Here is a 22,225-nt window from a genome sequence, read left to right on the forward strand (position 1 = left end):
CTAGAATCTAAGTATGTAATGTTAGAATGTAGGGCTGTCATGAGGTGAACCTTGCGGAGTTTGTACACCGGGCTGGAGAAGACGGTTGCCTTGCTGTCTGCTCCTGTTGGTGGCTGTTTCAGGTGTCTTGTTATCCTGTAATAAATCTACTTATCGGAACCACTGTTGTCTGCCTCTTCCCTACATAAATTTTGCGACGAGCTAGAGAAGGTAAAAAGAAGGCAGCACTCACCAATATTTCAAAATTGCTTGCATTGAGCTGAAGACCAGTTTTCTTTGTGTAGCTGTTTCTACTCATGCCAGGGTCGTGGCTCATTGAACTATGTCATCCGACTTCTGGTAGGATTTATATTTTTTGATTTTGTGCTTCCTCTGCTTCTTCACTACATTCTGATCACTGTACTACACGTAAGTAGTGCTAGTATGCGTTTATACTAACAAATGCATCATGGTCCTAAGGAGGGCGACTTCTCAGGCGCAGCTCATACAATGTCCCGGGGTGTGCATTCACGGGACATTTGTGTTTGCTATTAGAGGGCGGGTGCATGGCTTCCACCCTGTGATAGCAAATCCTTGTTTGACTACTTGAAGCGAGAGGAGGAAAACCTCGTATCGCTTTAATAGAGGGGATGCAGATGATAAAAATGGAGAGAAAAAAAACAAACAAAAAAAATGCGGGGTCTCACCCGTTCATTTAAATGAGGCCCCTGGTGGGTAATGTTCCGTGGCCAATCCAAATATTATATTGCGGGGTGTCTGTAGGACTGGGGATCTTAATGTCACATGTAAATTAGGCACGGAAGGGCACAGAGACGTTTCGCAGCCTAGGGGACCTCCACCTTCCCGGGTATTGTTTACTAATTGTTCGGGGGGTTCGAGGCCAACTGAAGTCCGGGGATCGCCACACTGCGGGGCTTTACTTAAATATGCAGGGTGGGCCTCAGCAGTCCTTGAAACCTTGGTGTTCCTAGGCAGTGCCTTATTGTTTCTGTAATCACACAGGCAGTACTCATGGTGTTATAAAGTGATACACTCATAGAACTCTTGCAGTTGTAGAATTACCCAGGCTTTATTTGTGTAATAGTCAGTTAGATTATGTTTGGTAGGTGCACTGTAATATTTCAAAGGTTTGCCCTCATGATCTCCTATAAACAGATGATTTCCACAATAAACTATAGACAAGTGTTGTCAGAAATAGAAGACCTATACACTCAGTTATTTATTTGAAAAAAAGTAACCTTTATAAAAACACAAATAAATCGAAACATAATTTTAATAGAACAAACAGTATAATATAAGAAACCTGGGTTGGACTCCTGTGGAAGCAGCGTAGGAAACCTGCAAGACAAAAATGAAAACTAAGTATGTGTGCTATGTGGAAGAGGTAGAGAAAGGTAGTCTGAATGAAAGGACGATAGTGAGAATGGGAAGAAGGGGGAGTGGGTGGAAGGGAGAAGGCGAGGGAGAGTCAAAAGAAGAGAGGGAGGAGGAGACAGAGCATCGGCCTACTGCACCCAGCCCTTAGTGTTTACCCTCCCGTCACATGTTTGTCTAGGATGCTGGGGTCGCGAGAAAGAGTGTGGTCCAGCAAGTCCTTAAAATAAAAAAAATTAGGCCAGAGATTAGGGGTCATATTATCAAGGAATGACGATAACATTATCGCCACTTTAGCGGCAGGAAACTTCAGTTAAAGCGGCGATAAGGGGCTTGATAATATGCCCTTGTGAATTCCCATAGAAGCCCAGGTTCTGGTGTGAACCTGGGCTTCTATGGGTATTCACAAGGGCATATTAGCTGTTCCCTGCAGCTAAAGCGGCAATAATGTTATCGCCGTTCTTTGATAATATGGTCCTACATTATTAGCTACGGGAAAATAGCTTGCATGCACCTGTGCACCCAGGGTGCTGCACCCCAGCCCCTTCCCCCGCAGTGTGCTCAATTGTATTTCCTGCACACCGAGGTTTCACTGCTCACCTGCCACCACCGGTGTGTCCTACGACGTGTTAGTGCAAGCTCCGAGTCCGGGGTAGGTTTGTACAGTAGGAGAGCAGGTCTCTGGTCAGGGACGGTGTCTTTTTTTTTTGTCCTCATTTGTGCGATCTTAATGGTTATAGCAACAAGGTCACCTCTTAATTTGGGGTCCCTGTGAAGAAGAGGAAGAAACCATGTCATAATGAACCAACACCATCTTTGAGTTTATGTGACATTATACCAGCGCATAGGGACTCAAGAGTTTATTGATCGCATAGTTTGAATCATAGGACGTCCCTTCCTACCCTACCTGATACTATTGTCCCAAAGTTTCCAGTGATTGGTACGTCTACTCTCGCCCTGGACCTATCCAGTTTCCTAAACTTATCTACAGCCCAGACCCAGTTCTCCACTGTTGGAGGAGATGGAAGGATCCAGTTTATGCACACCTCATGTCTGGCAAGCAACGTAAATGTAAATAAGAGATATTTCAGATTTTTAGTTAAAATAGTGTTAAGATTATCACCATCCATAATACCAAAAATAATAACAAAGGTGCTTACCTTGATGCTGACATTTAAAGTCTTGTTGATTATCTTACTAACATCATTCCAAAATGCATCAAGGTGTGGACAAGTTTAAAACATGTGAATGTCGTTAGCCTTCCTCTCGCCACATTTAGGGCATTTTTTCGTCTCCTGATTATTCATTTTTGAAAGTTTTTCAGGCGTCCAATAGGATCTGTGTAAAGTAAACAAATGATTTTTCCTAAGGGGTGCAGAAATTATAATGTGCCATAAAAAAAGTGCAGGATACTTGCCAGAAATGCTTTAAATCTTGAGCCGGAAAAACCTTCCTCCATATGAGGTCTGGGGTTTCAAAATCTTCTTCATTCTTCTCCACAAGAGACCAGCACCACTTTAATACTTCTTTACGCATTGACTCTTTATGTATTTCTTGCTCTAAGTTCCCTTGTGGGCTGATTTTGTTTCTTGGGATCATGACCAGCTAACCAACTGGTAGTATTTGAACCTAGAGATTTCGTTGTTGGTTCTATTTGCTAAAACGTCCCAAGGTATTAACTTTCCATTTTCCATAAGATCTCCCCACTTGTCGATCCCTGCTTTTTTCAATGGAGCTGCTAATAAGTCTTTCATTCACGCAGGAGTTCCAGTGGAGTTCCAGATTGGTGCTTGGGGACTATAATATGGGAAGTGCCATATCTTCCTTATCTCTGACCATAGTTTAAACGCTGCTCCTGGTACCTTCAGTAAAAAAAATGTAAGTACTTTTGATGGCCAAATTTGTAGAGGCAATGGTCGTGGTTAATAAATGCTTTCCAATAGGCAGGGTAGGTCCCATACCTTCGAAAAAGGTGTCTTACGTTTTTGAAGTGAAAAGGTTTGTAGTACATCATAAGATCTGGACTAGCTATTCCTCCTCGGTTTTTCTCCTGTCGAAGCTTACTCCAAGCTATCCTAACTCCTTTAGAGGCCCAAATAAAGGAGTTAATTTCACTCTCAGTCTTTTTTATGCATGATGAGTTAAATTCCAAGGGAATTGCATTAAAGACAAAAGTAAACTTTGGAAGGAGGCTCATTTTTATCACATTAGATCTCCCCAAAAAAGAAAGAGATACACAGTCCCACGATGTTAGTAGTTTTCTCATCCCTTTGATCTTTAACTCTAAATTGACTAGAGCGATTTCGTCAATATTTTTTAGACCATGGATCCCGAGATATTTGATTCTGTTTCTAGATTCTATCAGTGGCCTATGCATATTCCAGTGCATAACCTTGTTTTTTTGATGATTGATTTGATATCCCGAGATTTTCCCAAACTCTGTTAATAGATGTGTAATGCAACTAGAAGACTTATTTAGATTACTTGTGTAAATCATTAAATCGTCGGCATACAATGCCACTTTTAGATTCCAGCCATTAAAACTAAAAGGGGAGATTTTTCTAGAAGACCTGATCATGTTGGCTAGAGGTTCTATGTATAAATTAAAGAGGAGGGGAGAGAGCGGACACCCCTGTCTGGTGCCTCTATTAATTGGGAACCCTTTTGATACACAGCCGTTGATAAGCATTTTGGCTATAGGAGTTGAGTATATATTCGCAATAATCCTAGAGAAATTATGGCCTAAGTTGTTCTGTTGAATGACGTTTTGAAGGTATGCCCAGTTTACGCGGTCAAAAGATTTGGCCGCGTCGAAAGTGAAAACCGCTAGAGGGACCTTTTTGTGCACTGTGATATCTATGGCTCCAATCAGTTGGTGGGTAAGGTCATGTAAGTTTCTCCCTCTTATAAATCCCTTCTGATCTTCATGAATCAGTTTAACAGAAAGTGCACCCAATCTTTTTGCTAACAACTGTGTGAAAATGTTATAGTCTGTATTGAGAAGTGATATGGGCCTATATGACTCACAGTGTAGAGGGTCTTGCCTCGGTTTTAGAATCAGGCTAATAACTGCTTCAATCCAGGATTTGAGAATAAGGGAGTCGTCTAGAAAAATAGTGTTAAAAAGGTCTACTAGTCTAGGGGCCAGAAGTTCCTTTAGGGCTAAGTAAAGCTCATTTGGAAGTGCATCAGGGCCAGCAGCCTTTCCTCTTTTCAAGCTATTGAGTACCTCTAGAACCTCCTTCAAGGTAAGAGCTGGGTTTTATACATCACAGGAGTCAACATCAATCTTAGGAAGATGTAGATTTTTTAAGAAAGAGTCTATAGCTATAGGTGAAGGCGAGAGGTCTTCGTATAATGTTTGGAAGAAATTTACAAAGGCTTCTTCAATGTCCGCTCTATATTCAACTTTTTCTGTACCATTGGCCTTATAAATAGCTGAAATGTTATTTCTATTAGACTCGGTTTTGAGCTTCCGAGCGAAAAGTTTTCCACTATTTTCACCAAATTCATAATTTGCAAGGGAACTGGATTTCCACCTCATCCTTACTCTTTCCTCCAAATATAAAGCTAACTCCAATTTTATTTTTAATATTTCCTCCTCCAAGTTGTTTTGCTCTTCCTCAGAAACACCGGCTTCTCAGCTCTCTTGTTTTCGTAGTATTTCAACCTCCAGCTGCGTTATTTTCATTATTTTCTCTTTATTTTTGCCAGCGGCTATAACAATTAGTGCTCGTCTAAGAACAGCCTTATAGGCATCCCACATGATCGTATTAGTGACTTCTCCCCCACTATTATCTAAGAAATAGTTTACTGTTGTTGCTCTTAGTCTGTTGATAACTTGTTGATCCAGCAGGAGGGTACGATCAACTGTCCATCTTCTATCCCCCTGCACTTGCTTAAAATGTATATCTAATAAAACTAAACAGTGATCTGAGAGATGAGCAGGCATATGCAGAACTTTTTTAACACTGTTAGTTAACAGTTTATAAATCAAAAAGAAATCTATTCTTGAGGCATGACCATATTTATGATTCCTATAAGTGAATTTATTCAGGTGGTCTCTTAACTTCCAAATATCAATTAGACCCAGATCGTCTTTAACTCTGTTCAGACACTCTCGCATTCTAGGTAGATTAAGGTTCTACCAGGAGGGTGTCTATCTTTTTTGGAATCTAATAAGATATTAAAATCGCCACCTAGTATAATGGGAGTAGAGGACAGTATTAATTGCTTGTAGAGGAACTGGAGGGGGGCAGGGTAATCAACGTTAGGGCCATAATATCCTACCACAAAGAGGGAAATGTATTGCACTTTTATATTAGCTATTGCCCATCTCCCTCTAGAGTCCACAGCTTCCCCTATTAATGTCAGAGTAGGTGATTTTTTAATGATTTTTGATATACCTTTGATATTACAGGTTACATGTTATTAGTGCAAACACTCTCTCCCACTCATTTCTCATATTTTATAGCTTCAAGCCACTCTTTCTTGAGAAGATGAGTTTCTTGCAATATAATTATATCACAATTCTTTAATTTTAGGTATTCAAAAATCTTTCTCCGCCTTCGTCTAGTTCTTAAACCATTCACATTCCATGTCGCAAATTTTAACTACCCCATTAAAGTTAATTTTTTTTCCTTTAATTGTAAAATGACCTTGTTTGCTATTAGTCTTAAATATCGGACAAATACATATTTTTTAATTTTTTTTCACAGATGCTCCCCACACAAAGGAATTTTAATGTGCACAAAAGAAAAAAAGAAAAATTCTTGACCCTTGACCTTGCCCCCACCCTGGAGAACCCTCCCTGTCATCATTGGACAATCCCTTATTGCCGCGTTTGAGAACCATAATCGTGAGAGATTAATCTGAGAGTCCTAACTCTCAGTGTTACTTCTTATTACCTGTTTTCATATGTTCTAAGAGCAGCTCAACTTCTTTCGGGTCTCTGATGTTATGAGACTTATTATTCCACATTATTTGTAGAAGAGCTGGACATTTCATTTGGGCAGTAGTCCCTTTGGCCCTTAGCTCTGGTATGAATTTTCCTAAGGCCCATTATCTGTCAGCTGTTACTTTCGAGATGTCAGAGCGAATTTTGTAGTTATATCCGTCCTTCGTGAGAGTGCCAGATTTAAAATTAACAAGCACTCTGCGGGGGGTTTTCCCGTCTTTGTTCAATCTGAAAGGGTCTCTATGGATCCTTTGAATATCTTCATTTAAATGTTTTTCATCCGTTTCGGGGATAAAGTCTTTTAGGAGATTTACTATAAAAGATCTAAAGTTCTGCCCTTCTTGGCCTTCCTGTATGTTTAGCAGTCGTAAATTATTTCTTCTAGAATTATTTTCCAGAATCTCAACATTATCCCGAAGTTCTTTTTCTTACAGTGTTAACTTGTCAATATCGCTCTGACATGACCTCACTTCTTTGCTGACTTGCTCCAAGGCAGTTTCAACCACAGCCACTCTCTCCACTAATGTGTTAACCTTGGCTTCTAGAGCTTCACAGGGGCCTGAATTTCCTCTTGGTTTTTCTCAGATTTTGCAAAAGCTATTTTCATTTCCTTCAAGAGAGAGCCCACCAAGTCACCAATATCCTTCAAGGGGGTTTCCAAGCCTTGCTGTGTATTGTCATCTTGTTTTGGTGTCTCCTTGCCATCAATATCTTCGATAAAATTCCCATCATCATTATCCACATCTTTTGTCATTAGAGCTTGAAACCTATTCGGGCACTCCGTCATCATAGATGACAAGGACATTTTTAATTGATCCTGCCCATTTCCGTTCTCTACTTTGGGAGGCATGTGTATTGTAATTGGCTTCTCTTGAACTTTAAAAAAGGAACGCAATGATGGGGTCACTTTCAAGTTAGATCCCTTCTTCAATTGCTCTTTTTTTGCCGTTTTAACAGCTCTAGTTGAGACCACCACAGCTAGTGCTTCTTTCACCTTCTGGACCCTTTGCCTCCTGCTATTAAGTTTGATTGGGCTATCCTGCGATGTGTAGATTTCTTCCTCTTGTTCCTGTTGTATTTCAGAAACTTTACCTAACAAAGAGGTTACATTTTCCGGGGGGGGGGCCTTTTCCGAGTTAAGGGGGTTGCTCTTTAACGTGCATGCGCTTTCATTAGGATCAAAGACCGTTAATTCTGGTTTTTCCCCTCCTCAGGAAAGAACACTGGCTCGACTGTCTGTAATGAGGAAAATTCAGCCCCTTGTGGTGACGTTCCAAAGACTGTATTAGAAATACAGAGAGCCTTTTTTTTTCCACAACCTTTTTTTTTGTTTTTGTTTGAATTCATACAGGCAGTAATTGTTCCTCCATTATCATCAAACTGGGAGTTAAGCATATAGTACCATTCAGAATTACATTTCGTTTCCAGAGTCACATTTAAACAGTTCTCCCTTTCATCACCAGGGGGAAGGGGTGTACATGACTAGAAATCAACCTTAAACCCCCTGAAAATATCGGAATAAAATATGGGGATTTAGAGAAGGGCACCCTAAAACTTACTCTATTTTAAGCTACTCGGAGGTGTGGAAACACTGCTGCTGCCTCAGCCCAAAAGCCGTCTTTTTGTTGAGACTTGGGGTGCTGGATAGCCGCCCCCAAGCAAAGCACTCTTCCAGCTCGGGCAGCCCAACTGGTTCTGCCTCCACACCGCCTCTGTGCTGACGTATCTCGGCAGCTCTGAGCAGAGCCGCTGCCCAGCCGTCCCGAGCCTCTGCCTGCACTTCCCACACCGCTGCCGCTGCTCATACCGAGTACAAACACCCGGTCCACCCCTGGTAAGTGCAGAAATAAAACCTTCCATGTTTTTTAAGTTTCCAGTAGGGGACCTTCCTGCTATCCAAGCTGCATTACATTTAAGTTAAGAGACGAGTTTTTGAGTTATTTTCTCCCATGATTGCGGAGCTCGCGACCGTGGCATCAACCAGCCGCCATGTTCTCCCCCGTGACTCCTCTCTGTCGTCAGGGACGGTGTTTGGATGCCACGATGAAAAGCGCCAGAATGTCCAGGGCATCATCGCAGGGTGAGCTCCCGCTCCGCCCATCTTGAGCCAATCAATTCAGTGTCTGAAAAGGGAGAAATAATTTAATGGTGAAAACGTCTTGAGGTGAATGAAGGTTTATTTCAAGCTTGATAGAAAACAGGAGTTGAGTGCATCCTTCGTTTTTGAAGTACAATCTACCAACTGTTAGTGTTTTCAATTTGTTTTAATTGTGTTTCAAAGAGGAGTTGGAGTGCAAGAGAATTCACAAGGTTAAATAGTAATACGTTATACGAAGGTTCACATAGAATGGAACAGAGCGCATGGTAGAAGCATAATGTGCACGTGTAATGCAGTGGCGGAAGGCTGTGTGCATGCACACTTAGTAATGAGCTCGCTACAGTGCTCTGAAAGCCAACGCACGTGTCTGTAGGGCAGCGTGCCCACTGGCACAGGCCTACAGTATGGTCCAGCAGGTCCTTAAAATGTGACAGAGATGTGACTGAATGAGGTCAGAGATCACATCATTACGCACAGCAACATTGCTTATTCACACGTGCTCACTCAGACTGATGCACCCCACCCCTCCCGCAGCATCGCGCTCAACAGGTGTCTGTAGGGCAGCGCTGCCCGCTGGCTTAAGCCTACAGTATGGTCAGCAGGTCTTTAAAATGAGACAGAGATGAGACTGAATCAGGTCAGAAATCACATGATTACGGACGGTAACATCGCTTGTTTGCACCTGTGCAGCCAGGCTGATGCACCCCACCCCTCCCACCGCACCGTGCTCAATTGGAGGCCCGGTGTACCCAGGTTGCTCTGCTCACCTGTTGTTATTGTTGTGTGAGCAAACACTACGGGCAACAGTGCTCACAATTCAGCTGGAGTGATGATTTCAGGATGGTGTACACCTCATGGATCCCTTTTGAAGACGATGGGCAGTAGGGCTCACAATTTAGAGCAAGTGTTGATTGTCAGGATGGTGTACACCTCATGGATCCCTTTTTTTAATTGCGCATTGTGATATGCGAGGTGGATGAGGCCATAACACCTGAGGCAGTGTGGAAGAAGAGGGACATGTGGCTTTTTGGTTATCCTATTCATACGTACGCAAAGTGGGCTGGGCTTGCATACGTCAGGCCAGCGTAGGGGTGTGAATAATTATTCCTGGGACCTGGGCGAATGCACATTTCTTGCGAGAAATGCGCATGCGCGGGTGCCCGTGCATGCGCATTTTTCTGGAAGAAGTCGGCGCGACAGCAGGAAGAGGGAGCCCCGGGACGCCGCATGTCAGGTAAGTCCTTTTTAATTACTTTTAATCTGTTTAACATTAAATTGGCCATGTAGAAGAGGGCGGGAGGGAGGCGGGTGGCGGGCAACTTCGCTCCGCCATGGAGTTTGCGTAGTGGTTCCTACTACGCCTACTTTGCGAATCGCGAAGTAGGCAACACTACTCACACTACGCGGACGGAGCGGAGCACTGTGCCCAGGGTTAACAAGTAGCCCGCCAGCCCAACCTGAACATCATCTCCTACGCCGACAACACACAGCTCATCCTCTCCCTCACCAAAGACCCGTACACCGCCAAAACCAACCTCCACGAGGGAATGAAGGCCGTTGCCAATTGGATGAGGAGCAGTCGCCTGAAACTGAACTCGGACAGGACGGAAGTCCTCATCCTCGGCCCCACCCCCTCTTCCTGGGACGACTCCTGGTGGCCGACCACACTGGGAACAGCACCGGCACCCACAGACGCAACCTAGGATTCATCCTCGACTCCTCCCTCTCCATGTCGATGCAGATCAACGCCATCTCCTCCTTCTGCTACAACACCCTCCGCATGCTCCGCAGAATCTACAAGTGGATCCCCACCGAAACCAGAAGGACAGTGACCCAAGCCCCCGTCAGCAGCAGGCTAGACTACGGCAACGCACTCTACGCTGGGATCCCGGCCAGACACCTATGACGGCTGCAACGCATCCAGAACGCCTCTGCTCGCCTGATCCTCAACATCCCTCAATGCAGCCACATCACCTCCCACCTAAGAGGCCTTCACTGGCTCCCCGTCAACAGGAGGATCACCTTCAAGCTCCTCACCCACGCACACAAAGCACTCCACAACACCGGACCAGCCTACCTGAACAACAGACTCAACTTCTACACCCCCGCCTGCCAGCTCAGCTCCGCCAGCCTCGCCCTCGCCACCGTCCCACGCATCCAACGGACAACCGGCGGCGGCAGATCCTTCTCCTTCCTCGTTGCCAAGACCTGGAACACCCTCCCTACCCACCTGCGACAGACCCAAGACCTGCTCACCTTCAGAAGACTCCTCAAGACCTGGCTCTTCGAACAGTAGCAGCACCCCCTCCCCTCAGTGCCTTGTGACCCTCACGGGTGAGTAGTGCGCTTTACAAATTCACTGATTGATTGATTGATTGATTGCCCTAATTAGCAGGCAGCAACATGAAGAGAAATGTTGCAGCCACCATTACAGGACATGAGGACTGTGTCAGCTTGTCCTAAAAATAAAATTAAGTATAAGGGGGCTGTGTACGAGTATCCTGACCCCTGGACCTTGGGGCGTTTCAAAGGAACCCACCTAGAGCCAGAATAAAAATAAATAAATTGGGACTCCAGTGTGACTTTTACAGGAGCCATGTGGCTGCCTTTACTTGTGCAAAAAAGTCCACTGGGATTTAAACATAAAAAAATAATTTCAGTGATTGTCACTTGGGACAGGCCAAGACCTGCTCCCAACCCAATGGTGTGCACAGTGGACAGTTGGGTGCCCACAGGGAATTTGGCGCATGCTGCACAACAGTAGGGGGGAGAGGGTGAGGCTGCCTGTGGGGGGGTGGACGTGGGGTCTGGCTCAGGCCTAGCCCTATGACTAATCACACACCTTAGGCAGTGTGCGCCAAGAGGTTGTCTACCAGGGTGGAATGGTGCGAATAGTAAAAACAAATTACTCTTTTTGTTTTTTAAACTAGAAATTCCCTGAATAAACAAAGGTTAAAGTGATTTTACAGTTAGGTTTGGTAGAAATATGTTACTTACCATTAACAAAAACTTCAGCAATTCACAGAAAAAACAAAAGGTTAAATAGATGTAATAGTTAGGTGAAAATGTAAGTTAAAATGTAACATTTTAAACTAAAACAACTACTGACATTCACCAATTATAGTCAAATGAAGTAAATGTAACTTGTGCACTCACCCTGCACTGCTTATGACCTCACATATTACAACACTCATAACTTGTTCTATGATATCATTGATAACATCACTGATGAAATCTGAAATTAAATTACTTATGAAACCACTGTCCACGATGAGTGCAACAATTATAGTTACTTCAATTAACTATAACTGGTGAATTTCAGTGTTTATTTAGTTTAAAACTTTACATTTTAACTTACATTTTCACTGAACCATAACGTCACTTTAGCTTTTGTTTTTTTTCAGTGAATATATATGTATAGAGCAAAGGAACATTATGGTAAGTTAACATTTTCCAATGGATGTGACTGTTTGTCGTACACTTATCACCGTGAAAGGTATTTAACGAGCTACATTTAGAGCACATTTTCTATATCTTCTGCACTGTTATTGAGTGTAAGGTCTCCATAAAGAGTTGCCCATATGACAGAGGCATTGTGTAGTTGGGGGCTTGCCTACTTAACAGGGTTTGAAAGTCTGAAGGTAGAGGACTCTCTGTGAAAATTTCAGCACAGGGTGGTGGATGGGATTAGTAGAGATTTGGCAAGCTAATGGGGCTTGGGTGGTAGATAAGAGCCTTTTTCTCAGTGAAGTTAAGTTTGCTCACAGTGTGATGAGTGTTAACCAGGGTCTTTGGCATCTAATGGACCTTTGTGTCTTGAGAGAGAGCAAGAGCTCTATGTGAAGAGATGTATGCAGGGCAAAGGCTGTGTGTAGAAGGGGACAGAAGATTCAGAATGGCCCATTGATATTACGACTATTGACAGCTTTGACACTTCCCAAAAGACTGGCTGTGATCAAGTGTAGTGCACACAAAGCGGTGGTAGATGACGTGGGACAGGGAAATGCATTTGCAGACCAAACAGCTAAAGAAACGGCTCGAACAAAGCTCCCACGAATGTTTGTGGCAGGACCAGCTAGATGGGTACCGGACGTTAATATGTTCGCGAACACTCTACAGAGTGTGCGGAATATACAGGAAAAAGCAACTGACGACGAGTTGAGGACATGGAAGGATGGTGGGGGGAGGTTGGACTCGGATGAATGTTGGACGGATGTGTCAGACAAAAGACGATGGCTACTCCCAGATGCATATGTCCTCCCAGTGGTGACAATGGCCCACGGGCCAGAACACATTAGTGCAAAAGGGATCTGCAAATTGTTAGACCCAGTATGGAGCAATAAGAACATTTCCAAAGTGGCAACACATTTAGTGCAGCAATGCATAGTTTGTTTAAGACATAATCCTGGCAAAGGAACACCTGTCCCAGTGGGAAATTTTGCCCCTCCTTCTTTTCCCTTCGAAGTTATACAAATGGATTATATTGAGATGGAGAGGGTAAACAACTTGAAATATGTCCGAGTGGTGGTATGCTCATTTAGTAGGTGGGTGGAGGCCTTTCCAACAAAAATTGTACAGCCATCTCGACAGCAAAAATGCTGATTAAAGAATACTTTTCGAGATATGGTTTGCCCCGGGTGATCTGGAGTGATAATGGCACATCCTTTAATGCTGAACTGATGAAGCAGATCTGTAAAGGATTACAAATATCTCAAAAATATCACGCAGCCCAACATCCCCAGGCCGCGGGGTTGGTTGAACGATTCAATGGCACCTTAAAGCTCAAAATGGCCAAGATACAGGGGAGTACAGGGCTGCGCTGGCCAGACGCACTTCCTCTTGCTTTGCTTTCCACCAGAGTGACAGTTAACTCCAAGACAGGCGTTTCCCCCCACGAAGTTATATTCGGCAGGTCCGCCAAGCAGACACCCTGAAGCCGCAGCCGGAGGGGCCTGGACACAGCATCAAACCCGGTGACTGGGTGGTGATAAGACGATACCAACGGAAGTCCTGCTTGGAGCCCAGGTGGTCGGAGCCAAGGCAAGTGCTCCTCACCACGCGTACCGCACTTCGAGTTGAGGGCCGAAAGGCGTGGACCCATGCTTCGCATGCCAAGAGAGTTCCACTCCCACTACCTTATGATGAATGGGTGAGAGGCGGCGTTGCTGACCACGAGACGGAGGCAGTTCCTCGTTACGTCCCCTTTTCGGATGCCTTACTGAAGGGTGACGAGCCAAATGAGAGTCAAAGGAGGCCAGCTCTGAATGCGAGTAGTGAGGCCTCCCCTGATCATAGTGAGCAAACACCGGAAACTACATCCTCTGCTGTTGATCTCCCCATTCTGTTCACAGATCCTGAAGTGCGAGGGAGCACTCGCTATAATCTGTGGCCCAGAAAAGAGAGGAAGGAAAAGTGAGCACTGGAAGAAGGGATGAGTTAGGGAACAGATGTGGACACTGCTGAACAGGTCAGCTCAATGGTAGGGATGGACTGCTGGTAAGAGCCCTGTTGCGCTCCGAGACATTGTTGAATGGAACACTAGGATTGCGTCTGGGCCCAGGTTCAGTGCTCCTGAGTTGCTACAGTTGTGCGACTCCGTCGAGGGATTAGGGATTGAACAATAAAAGTCTACCTGTGAGGCTTTAACGGACACAGGGAGAAGATCCCTTTCAACGGTTCAAGAGTGAAGAACCCCTCTGGCCGGTTTTTGAGTGTCTGGGACAATTTTTGTAGTATTGTTTTAGACTAGTTTTGGACTCTTAGCTAGGTGATATGTATCCTTTTGGCCGTCCTATTCCAGAGGAGGAGCAGCCTTTTGCAGCTCCCCGTAGACCAGAACAAGATTCACCATGGCGTGCTCTGCCCCGAAAGGGAAAAATAGTGGTTATTGTGATCTTCATCATTGTATTTCTAATAATTCTGGGGATACTGTTTTTTCTGGATGAAGCTTACCCGGTTCATAAGTTCGTCCCCACTCCTTCAACGCTGCCGGAGCATAATATGATTACTGTTGATTATGGTGAACAATGCATGAGAAAGGGCTGTCGTGATAATGTTTTCATTAAAACTCTGCATCATGCTCATGCTGTGGATAATGTGACAGATTGTTGGGTCTGTGGGTTGCTCCCTTCCGCTGCATACAAGAAGGATAGTTTGCTGGCACTTCCCTTGACACCTGTGAACAGTTGTGTGGGCTGGTATACTCTGATTGGCATGGTGAAATTCTTTCAGCAGCCTGATTCTCTGACTCCCCGATTGCCTGGTACTGGGTCAACGTTGACAATGCGAGTACGCCCTATACCCACTTCCTCCCTTGGACGGTTGTTCACTGACAGACGTTTTGATCAGACATTCTTAGAGACGTGCTCGAAGAAGGTAGAACGATTTGTGACACCCAACGACACTGACAAAGTGAGGGAAAGTTTCCTGCAGATGAACTCCTCCTTGGCCTATAGACATCCCCCTGCGACAAACAGTAGTGGTCGTTCTCTGGTGCCCCTGACGGTTGTTGGACCTTCACCTTATTTCTGTATTTTGGGGAGAGGTCCCATTAAGGTGGGGGACAGCTCTTGTAATGTGACTGCTTCAATTCGCCTGCCCCTTAGTCCTTCATTAGTTACTCCCCCGAATATTTATTTTGTCTGCGGGAGTAATGGATACCTGTGGTTGCCTGAGGGTTGGGGTGGGGTCTGTTACCTAGCCTACCTACTTCCTCCTGTCTATGTGGCACCTTCAGATTATCATAAAACTCATCGGAGGTTTGCCATCATGCCCGGTCAGCGTAAAAGGAGGGCACTCCAGGTTGAGGATGTTGATCAGACTGACACCTCTCGGCAGCAATTCACAGATTTTTCCAAGGGTTTATTGCAATTTTGGGGTCCTATCTTTAACAGTAGAGCCATTAGGCGTCTCTCGAGTGTAATGGAGAAGGTAGTGAATACGGAGGCTGATATTGCTGCCAATATGTCCGTTGAGATGCAGGCTATGAGATTATTTACGATCCAGAACAGGATGGTGCTTGACGTCATCCTTGCAGATAGGGGTGGAGCTTGTCGCGTCATCGGGACCTCTTGTTGTGTTTACATTCCAGACTCGGCACCGACTGTTAATTTAGCGGTGCAAAAGCTTCATAGGTTGGCAGCTGACCTTCATCAGGATACAGGCACTTGGTCCTTAAAGACATGGTTGTGGAGTGTCTTCTCCTCCTGGGGTTGGAAGATTTTGATGGGGATTGTAGGGATCGTTGGTGTACTACTGACTTGCTGCCTCTGTGTTTATTGCCTTCCCCCTTGTTGTTCCATGTGTGCCAGCAATATACGAGTTTCTAAACGATCAACACGACAATATCCCGTTTCTAATGATGTGGAACTTCATGATATTCGTTGGTTAATGCTCATTGATTATGATATTTTTGAGTAATTGATTCCCTGCCCCTAGTATTTGCTGTGAAGACCCTTCTTTTGGTTAATAAAGGCAGCGCTTATGTTAGCCACAATCCTGCTAAAAGGAGGGTCTGATAGGTTTCATTTCCCGATGCCCCGCCCATTGCATTTACATTTATGAGTTAGCAGGATGTGCCTAACCAATGGTATATTCATTTATGCATTCTTGCTCATATTCTTCATCTAATATTCATTTGTGCGTCTTACACTATTATGTTTTCTTAGCTTAGCTTGTGTGCCACCATTTTGGAAGTGTTTCTCTCTGCGTGCGAGTCGCACTCACTCACCCCTCCCGTAGGAATAGAGAAAGAAATGCTAACGCAGTAGTTTTCCCTTCTCAGCCAACTGTGATCGAAACTATAACAAATTAATTATCAGTGGTGTTCTCATGTACTAGAGACGCCGAGGCCTGGCTCCGTGGCCTTGGGCCGAGATAAGAAATGTTACCATCGCAGGTGCAGATGCCTCTTGTGTGAGGCCATTGTTCGCTCTTCCAGAGGTCCAGTATTTTTCCACACTGGGCATGTTTTACTCTACTGTATCCTGATATAATGTATTACTGTGTTGGGATGGGTTAGTCCTCTCGGCGCACTCTTATGGGTGAGGTCGGACAGGGCCCTCTCATATGGGAGTTTGTGGCCTAATAAAATTGCCTTGTTCATTCTTCTCCACTGTCCGGCTGACTTATTATTGGGTAACTATAGGTGAGTGCGGTAAGTCACTCGGGTGGATTTGAGCCACGCTTATCACACTTAATAGGGTTTGATTGTCTGGACAAAGTAGACTCTTCGCCAACAGGTGGCTGGAGGCCAAAAGCAGTATATAGTAGCATTCAAAATCGACCTGAGCACACAAATAAGTCAGTTCAACAGTCCATAAAGCATTGAGAAAGTACAAAAGCTTTCCAGCCAACGTCCATGTATTTATTCAACCATTCCAATTTTCAAGGTATAAGCAGGTAAACTTTTCTAGACACAGCTAGATCTTCAGTTCATAAAGCAACAACAGCCAACATGTTTCATCATGCAGTGTGGTGCACAATTCAAAACCAAAGGGGATGATGGATGGAGTGTTGAACATTGCAAGCACTCACCCCCAGTCAACTGATCTGGGTTTAATCCATCACCATTCTGTAGCTCACTCCGCCACCCCAGTTCAGACATGGCCATATGCAAATCAGTCTGACCCTGTGCCTCATGGGAACAGTCCGGCTCGAACTGCCAAGCCATGTCTTCCCTGGACTGGAAACAAGCATGCTGGGACCGGTTTCTGGCTAATCAGCTGTCATCAGCCAGGCTAGCTTGAATCCAGTGGCAAAGTGAGCAAGGGACCCACGTTTGGGCATACCCTGACAACTTAGGGCGAACAAAGCAAAACTAAAGGGGATGATGGTCGGAGTGTAGAACATTGCAAGCACTCTCCCCAGTCAACTGATCTGTGTTTAATCCATCATCATTCTTTAGCTCACTCCGCCACCCCAGTTCAGACATGGTCAAATGCAAATCAGTCTGACCCTGTGCTTCATGGGAACAGTGGAGGGTAAACACAAGATTGAATTGGTAATCAATCTTTCTGCCCTTTTTAGAGCAACGCTTAGATTATAATGTATATGTACACTTAACCTGTGTCAAGAGTAGAGCGCCCACTAGCATTACCTGGTTACCAAACTAAATTTGTAGTATATAGTAGCGGTCTGGCCTTTTAATTGGGATTATGTTTCTGAAGGCTGTGGACTCTGTGAAAACTTGTGCATAAGATAAAGGCTACACTTAGTAGGGACTTAGCGAGCTAATCAGTCATGGGTGTCTGGAGGGACTGGAATATCTTTGAAGAATTGTGCACAGGGTGAAGGAAGACTTTGCATAGTGAGAGGTTGTCCACCTAATGAGGCTTCTGTGCCTATCTGAATGCAGTCTTTGTGAACAGTTGTGTACAGGGTGAAAACTGTTTGTAGTACACACTTGTTCATGTAAGGGGACTCGTGTGTCCTGTGGGAGTGGGCTATTCAATAATAATTTTATAGACATATATATAATTTATGCTTCACATAATTCTGCACCATATAGTACTTATGCGCATATAAGGCTGTACTGGTTTGTAGAGAATATCAAACCGTAGCAGGTTGGATGGTGTCATCAGTCATGTCATCAATGATGTAATTTGAGATGTCATCAGTGATGTCATTGAGCATATCTTGAGTGATGCAATATGTGAGGGCACAAGCAGTGCTTGGAGGGGGGCATGGACGTCAATTAGGGGTTGCAACTGCTGTAGTTGCAGTAATGCTGACAACCCTCTTAGTCTGAATTCTCAGTTCATCAAGTCCTTTAGAAACACTGTTGGGCTCAATACCACAAGGCTAGCCCTTGTGCAACACTTATTTCTGGCACAAGAAATCACCTCGCTAAAAATGTGTCCTGAGAACTGTTTTAACACATTTGTTACACCTGCTGTATCTTAGGCAAACATCTTCGCATGTCATACTCTTTAAACTGTGCCTTCTGTTTATTTTGATTGTGCATAAGCTGTTATAAGAGCTGGTCAAGTATTGGCATACAAATGTGCAGCTTTAAAAACCAGTGATGCTTTGACACAAGCTACTTCTCTCCTTCTGAATGAGCTGGAGTTGGGCGATTATCATTTAATTTACTTATATTGAAGGGTTGGGAAATCTTTAATCAAAGTTTTAACTGACTTATAACTTTCAAGTTAGAGCTTCATCAAAATATTCTCCCTGTGGTCCACCAAGAGCAGTACATGATGTTCTTTAACCCACAGAATAGTTATCTCTTTGTATTGTTCCAACCTAGGGCGGCAACGCAGCATGAGTGTCGAAGCTTAGAGCCATTACTTGAGCAAAGCTTCATAGTTGTTTTTTAACTTGCATTTTAAAAATCTGTCCCTGGCTTCTATTTTCTAGTAGGCCATATGGCCTCCTAATCCAAGGGACTACCCAGACACCAGCTTCAGTGCCTCCCCCTTCCAACATAGCAGTAGGCTCTTGAGTGGAGGTCTACCTTCCTCCCACACACTGAGGACCATTGACTTTTGCATTGAATGTATCACTTTGGAGCGAGGTCTACAATACCACCATGGAAAGTAAAGTAGCCATCCATTAAATGGATCCTGTTACCCCTTACTCAGAGTGTGCACTGCTTTTGAAAATGTGAGGATTGTGTGTGCTCTTTAAAGCAGGAGTGTGCGTTATAAGAAAGCGCCTCCGAAAAGGGGGTGGTGATGAACAGAGTGTCTGAATTAAGCAGACCACTCTTACCCAGTCCAAAGATCAGGGCTTGATCCATCACCGTTATTTAGCTCACTGCCCCATCCCAGCTCAGAACCTGGCTATATGCAAATTAGTCTGTCCCTGGCCCAGTGCATCATGGGAACAGGGCAGACCAAACTACCAAGCCAATTCTTCACCAGAAAGGAGACAAGCTACCGGGGACCGGTTTCTGGCATTTCAGCCTCGTCGGCCCGGCTTGCTTGAATCCTGATGGAGCAGTGAGCAAGGGACTCATGTCTGAGTATACCCTGCCACACCTATAGTGGCCAAAAACGATTCAGAAAAGGGGGTGGTGATGAACAGAGTGTCTGAATTAAGCAGACAACTCTTACCCAGTCCAAAGATCAGGGCTTGATCCATCACCGTTATTTAGCTCACTGCCCCATCCCAGCTCAGAACCTGGCTATATGCAAATTAGTCTGTCCCTGGCCCAGTGCATCATGGGAACAGGGCAGACCAAACTACCAAACCAATTCTTCACCAGAAAAGAGACAAGCTACCGGGGACCGGTTTCTGGCATTTCAGCCTCGTCGGCCCGGCTTGCTTGAATCCTGATGGAGCAGTGAGCAAGGGACTCATGTCTGAGTATACCCTGCCACACCTATAGTGGCCAAAAACGATTCAGAAAAGGGGGTGGTGATGAACAGAGTGTCTGAATTAAGCAGACAACTCTTACCCAGTCCAAAGATCAGGGCTTGATCCATCACCGTTATTTAGCTCACTGCCCCATCCCAGCTCAGAACCTGGCTATATGCAAATTAGTCTGTCCCTGGCCCAGTGCATCATGGGAACAGGGCAGACCAAACTACCAAGCCAATTCTTCACCAGAAAGGAGACAAGCTCCGGGGACCGGTTTCTGGCATTTCAGCCTCGTCGGCCCGGCTTGCTTGAATCCTGATGGAGCAGTGAGCAAGGGACTCATGTCTGAGTATACCCTGCCACACCTATAGTGGCCAAAAACGATTCAGAAAAGGGGGTGGTGATGAACAGAGTGTCTGAATTAAGCAGACCACTCTTACCCAGTCCAAAGATCAGGGCTTGATCCATCACCATTATTTAGCTCACTGCCCCATCCCAGCTCAGAACCTGGCTATATGCAAATTAGTCTGTCCCTGGCCCAGTGCATCATGGGAACAGGGCAGACCAAACTACCAAGCCAATTCTTCACCAGAAAGGAGACAAGCTACCGGGGACCGGTTTCTGGCATTTCAGCCTCGTCGGCCCGGCTTGCTTGAATCCTGATGGAGCAGTGAGCAAGGGACTCATGTCTGAGTATACCCTGCCACACCTATAGTGGCCAAAAACGATTCAGAAAAGGGGGTGGTGATGAACAGAGTGTCTGAATTAAGCAGACCACTCTTACCCAGTCCAAAGATCAGGGCTTGATCCATCACCGTTATTTAGCTCACTGCCCCATCCCAGCTCAGAACCTGGCTATATGCAAATTAGTCTGTCCCTGGCCCAGTGCATCATGGGAACAGGGCAGACCAAACTACCAAGCCAATTCTTCACCAGAAAGGAGACAAGCTACCGGGGACCGGTTTCTGGCATTTCAGCCTCGTCGGCCCGGCTTGCTTGAATCCTGATGGAGCAGTGAGCAAGGGACTCATGTCTGAGTATACCCTGCCACACCTATAGTGGCCAAAAACAATTCAGAAAAGGGGGTGGTGATGAACAGAGTGTCTGAATTAAGCAGACCACTCTTACCCAGTCCAAAGATCAGGGCTTGATCCATCACCGTTATTTAGCTCACTGCCCCATCCCAGCTCAGAACCTGGCTATATGCAAATTAGTCTGTCCCTGGCCCAGTGCATCATGGGAACAGGGCAGACCAAACTACCAAGCCAATTCTTCACCAGAAAGGAGACAAGCTACCGGGGACCGATTTCTGGCATTTCAGCCTCGTCGGCCCGGCTTGCTTGAATCCTGATGGAGCAGTGAGCAAGGGACTCATGTCTGAGTATACCCTGCCACACCTATAGTGGCCAAAAACGATTCAGAAAAGGGGGTGGTGATGAACAGAGTGTCTGAATTAAGCAGACCACTCTTACCCAGTCCAAAGATCAGGGCTTGATCCATCACCGTTATTTAGCTCACTGCCCCATCCCAGCTCAGAACCTGGCTATATGCAAATTAGTCTGTCCCTGGCCCAGTGCATCATGGGAACAGGGCAGACCAAACTACCAAGCCAATTCTTCACCAGAAAGGAGACAAGCTACCGGGGACCGGTTTCTGGCATTTCAGCCTCGTCGGCCCGGCTTGCTTGAATCCTGATGGAGCAGTGAGCAAGGGACTCATGTCTGAGTATACCCTGCCACACCTATCGTGGCCAAAAACGATTCAGAAAAGGGGGTGGTGATGAACAGAGTGTCTGAATTAAGCAGACCACTCTTACCCAGTCCAAAGATCAGGGCTTGATCCATCACCGTTATTTAGCTCACTGCCCCATCCCAGCTCAGAACCTGGCTATATGCAAATTAGTCTGTCCCTGGCCCAGTGCATCATGGGAACAGGGCAGACCAAACTACCAAGCCAATTCTTCACCAGAAAGGAGACAAGCTACCGGGGACCGGTTTCTGGCATTTCAGCCCTGATCTTTGGACTGGCTAAGAGTGGTCTGCTTAATTCAGGCACTCTGTTCATCACCACCCCCTTTTCTGAATCATTTTGTCCACCATAAGCGTGGAAGGGTATACTCAGATGTGAGTCCCTTGCTCATTGCACCATCAGGATTCAAACAAGCCGGGCCGACGACGCCTGAAATGGCAGAAACCGGTCCCCGGAAGCTTGTTTCCTTCCCAGTATAAGAATTGGCTTGGTAGTTTGGTTTGCCCTGTTCCCATCATGCACTGGGACAGGAACAGACTAATTTGCATATAGCCGAGTTCTGAGCTGGGATGGTGCAGTGAGCTAAAAAACGGTGATGGATCAAGCCCTGATCTTTGGACTGGGTAAGAGTGGTCTGCTTAATTCAGGCACTCTGTTCATCACCACCCCCTTTTCTGAATCATTTTGTCCACCATAAGCGTGGAAGGGTATACTCAGATGTGAGTCCCTTGCTCATTGCA

Source organism: Lissotriton helveticus, chromosome 7, assembly GCF_964261635.1.
Source record: "Lissotriton helveticus chromosome 7, aLisHel1.1, whole genome shotgun sequence".
Taxonomy (NCBI): domain Eukaryota; kingdom Metazoa; phylum Chordata; class Amphibia; order Caudata; family Salamandridae; genus Lissotriton; species Lissotriton helveticus.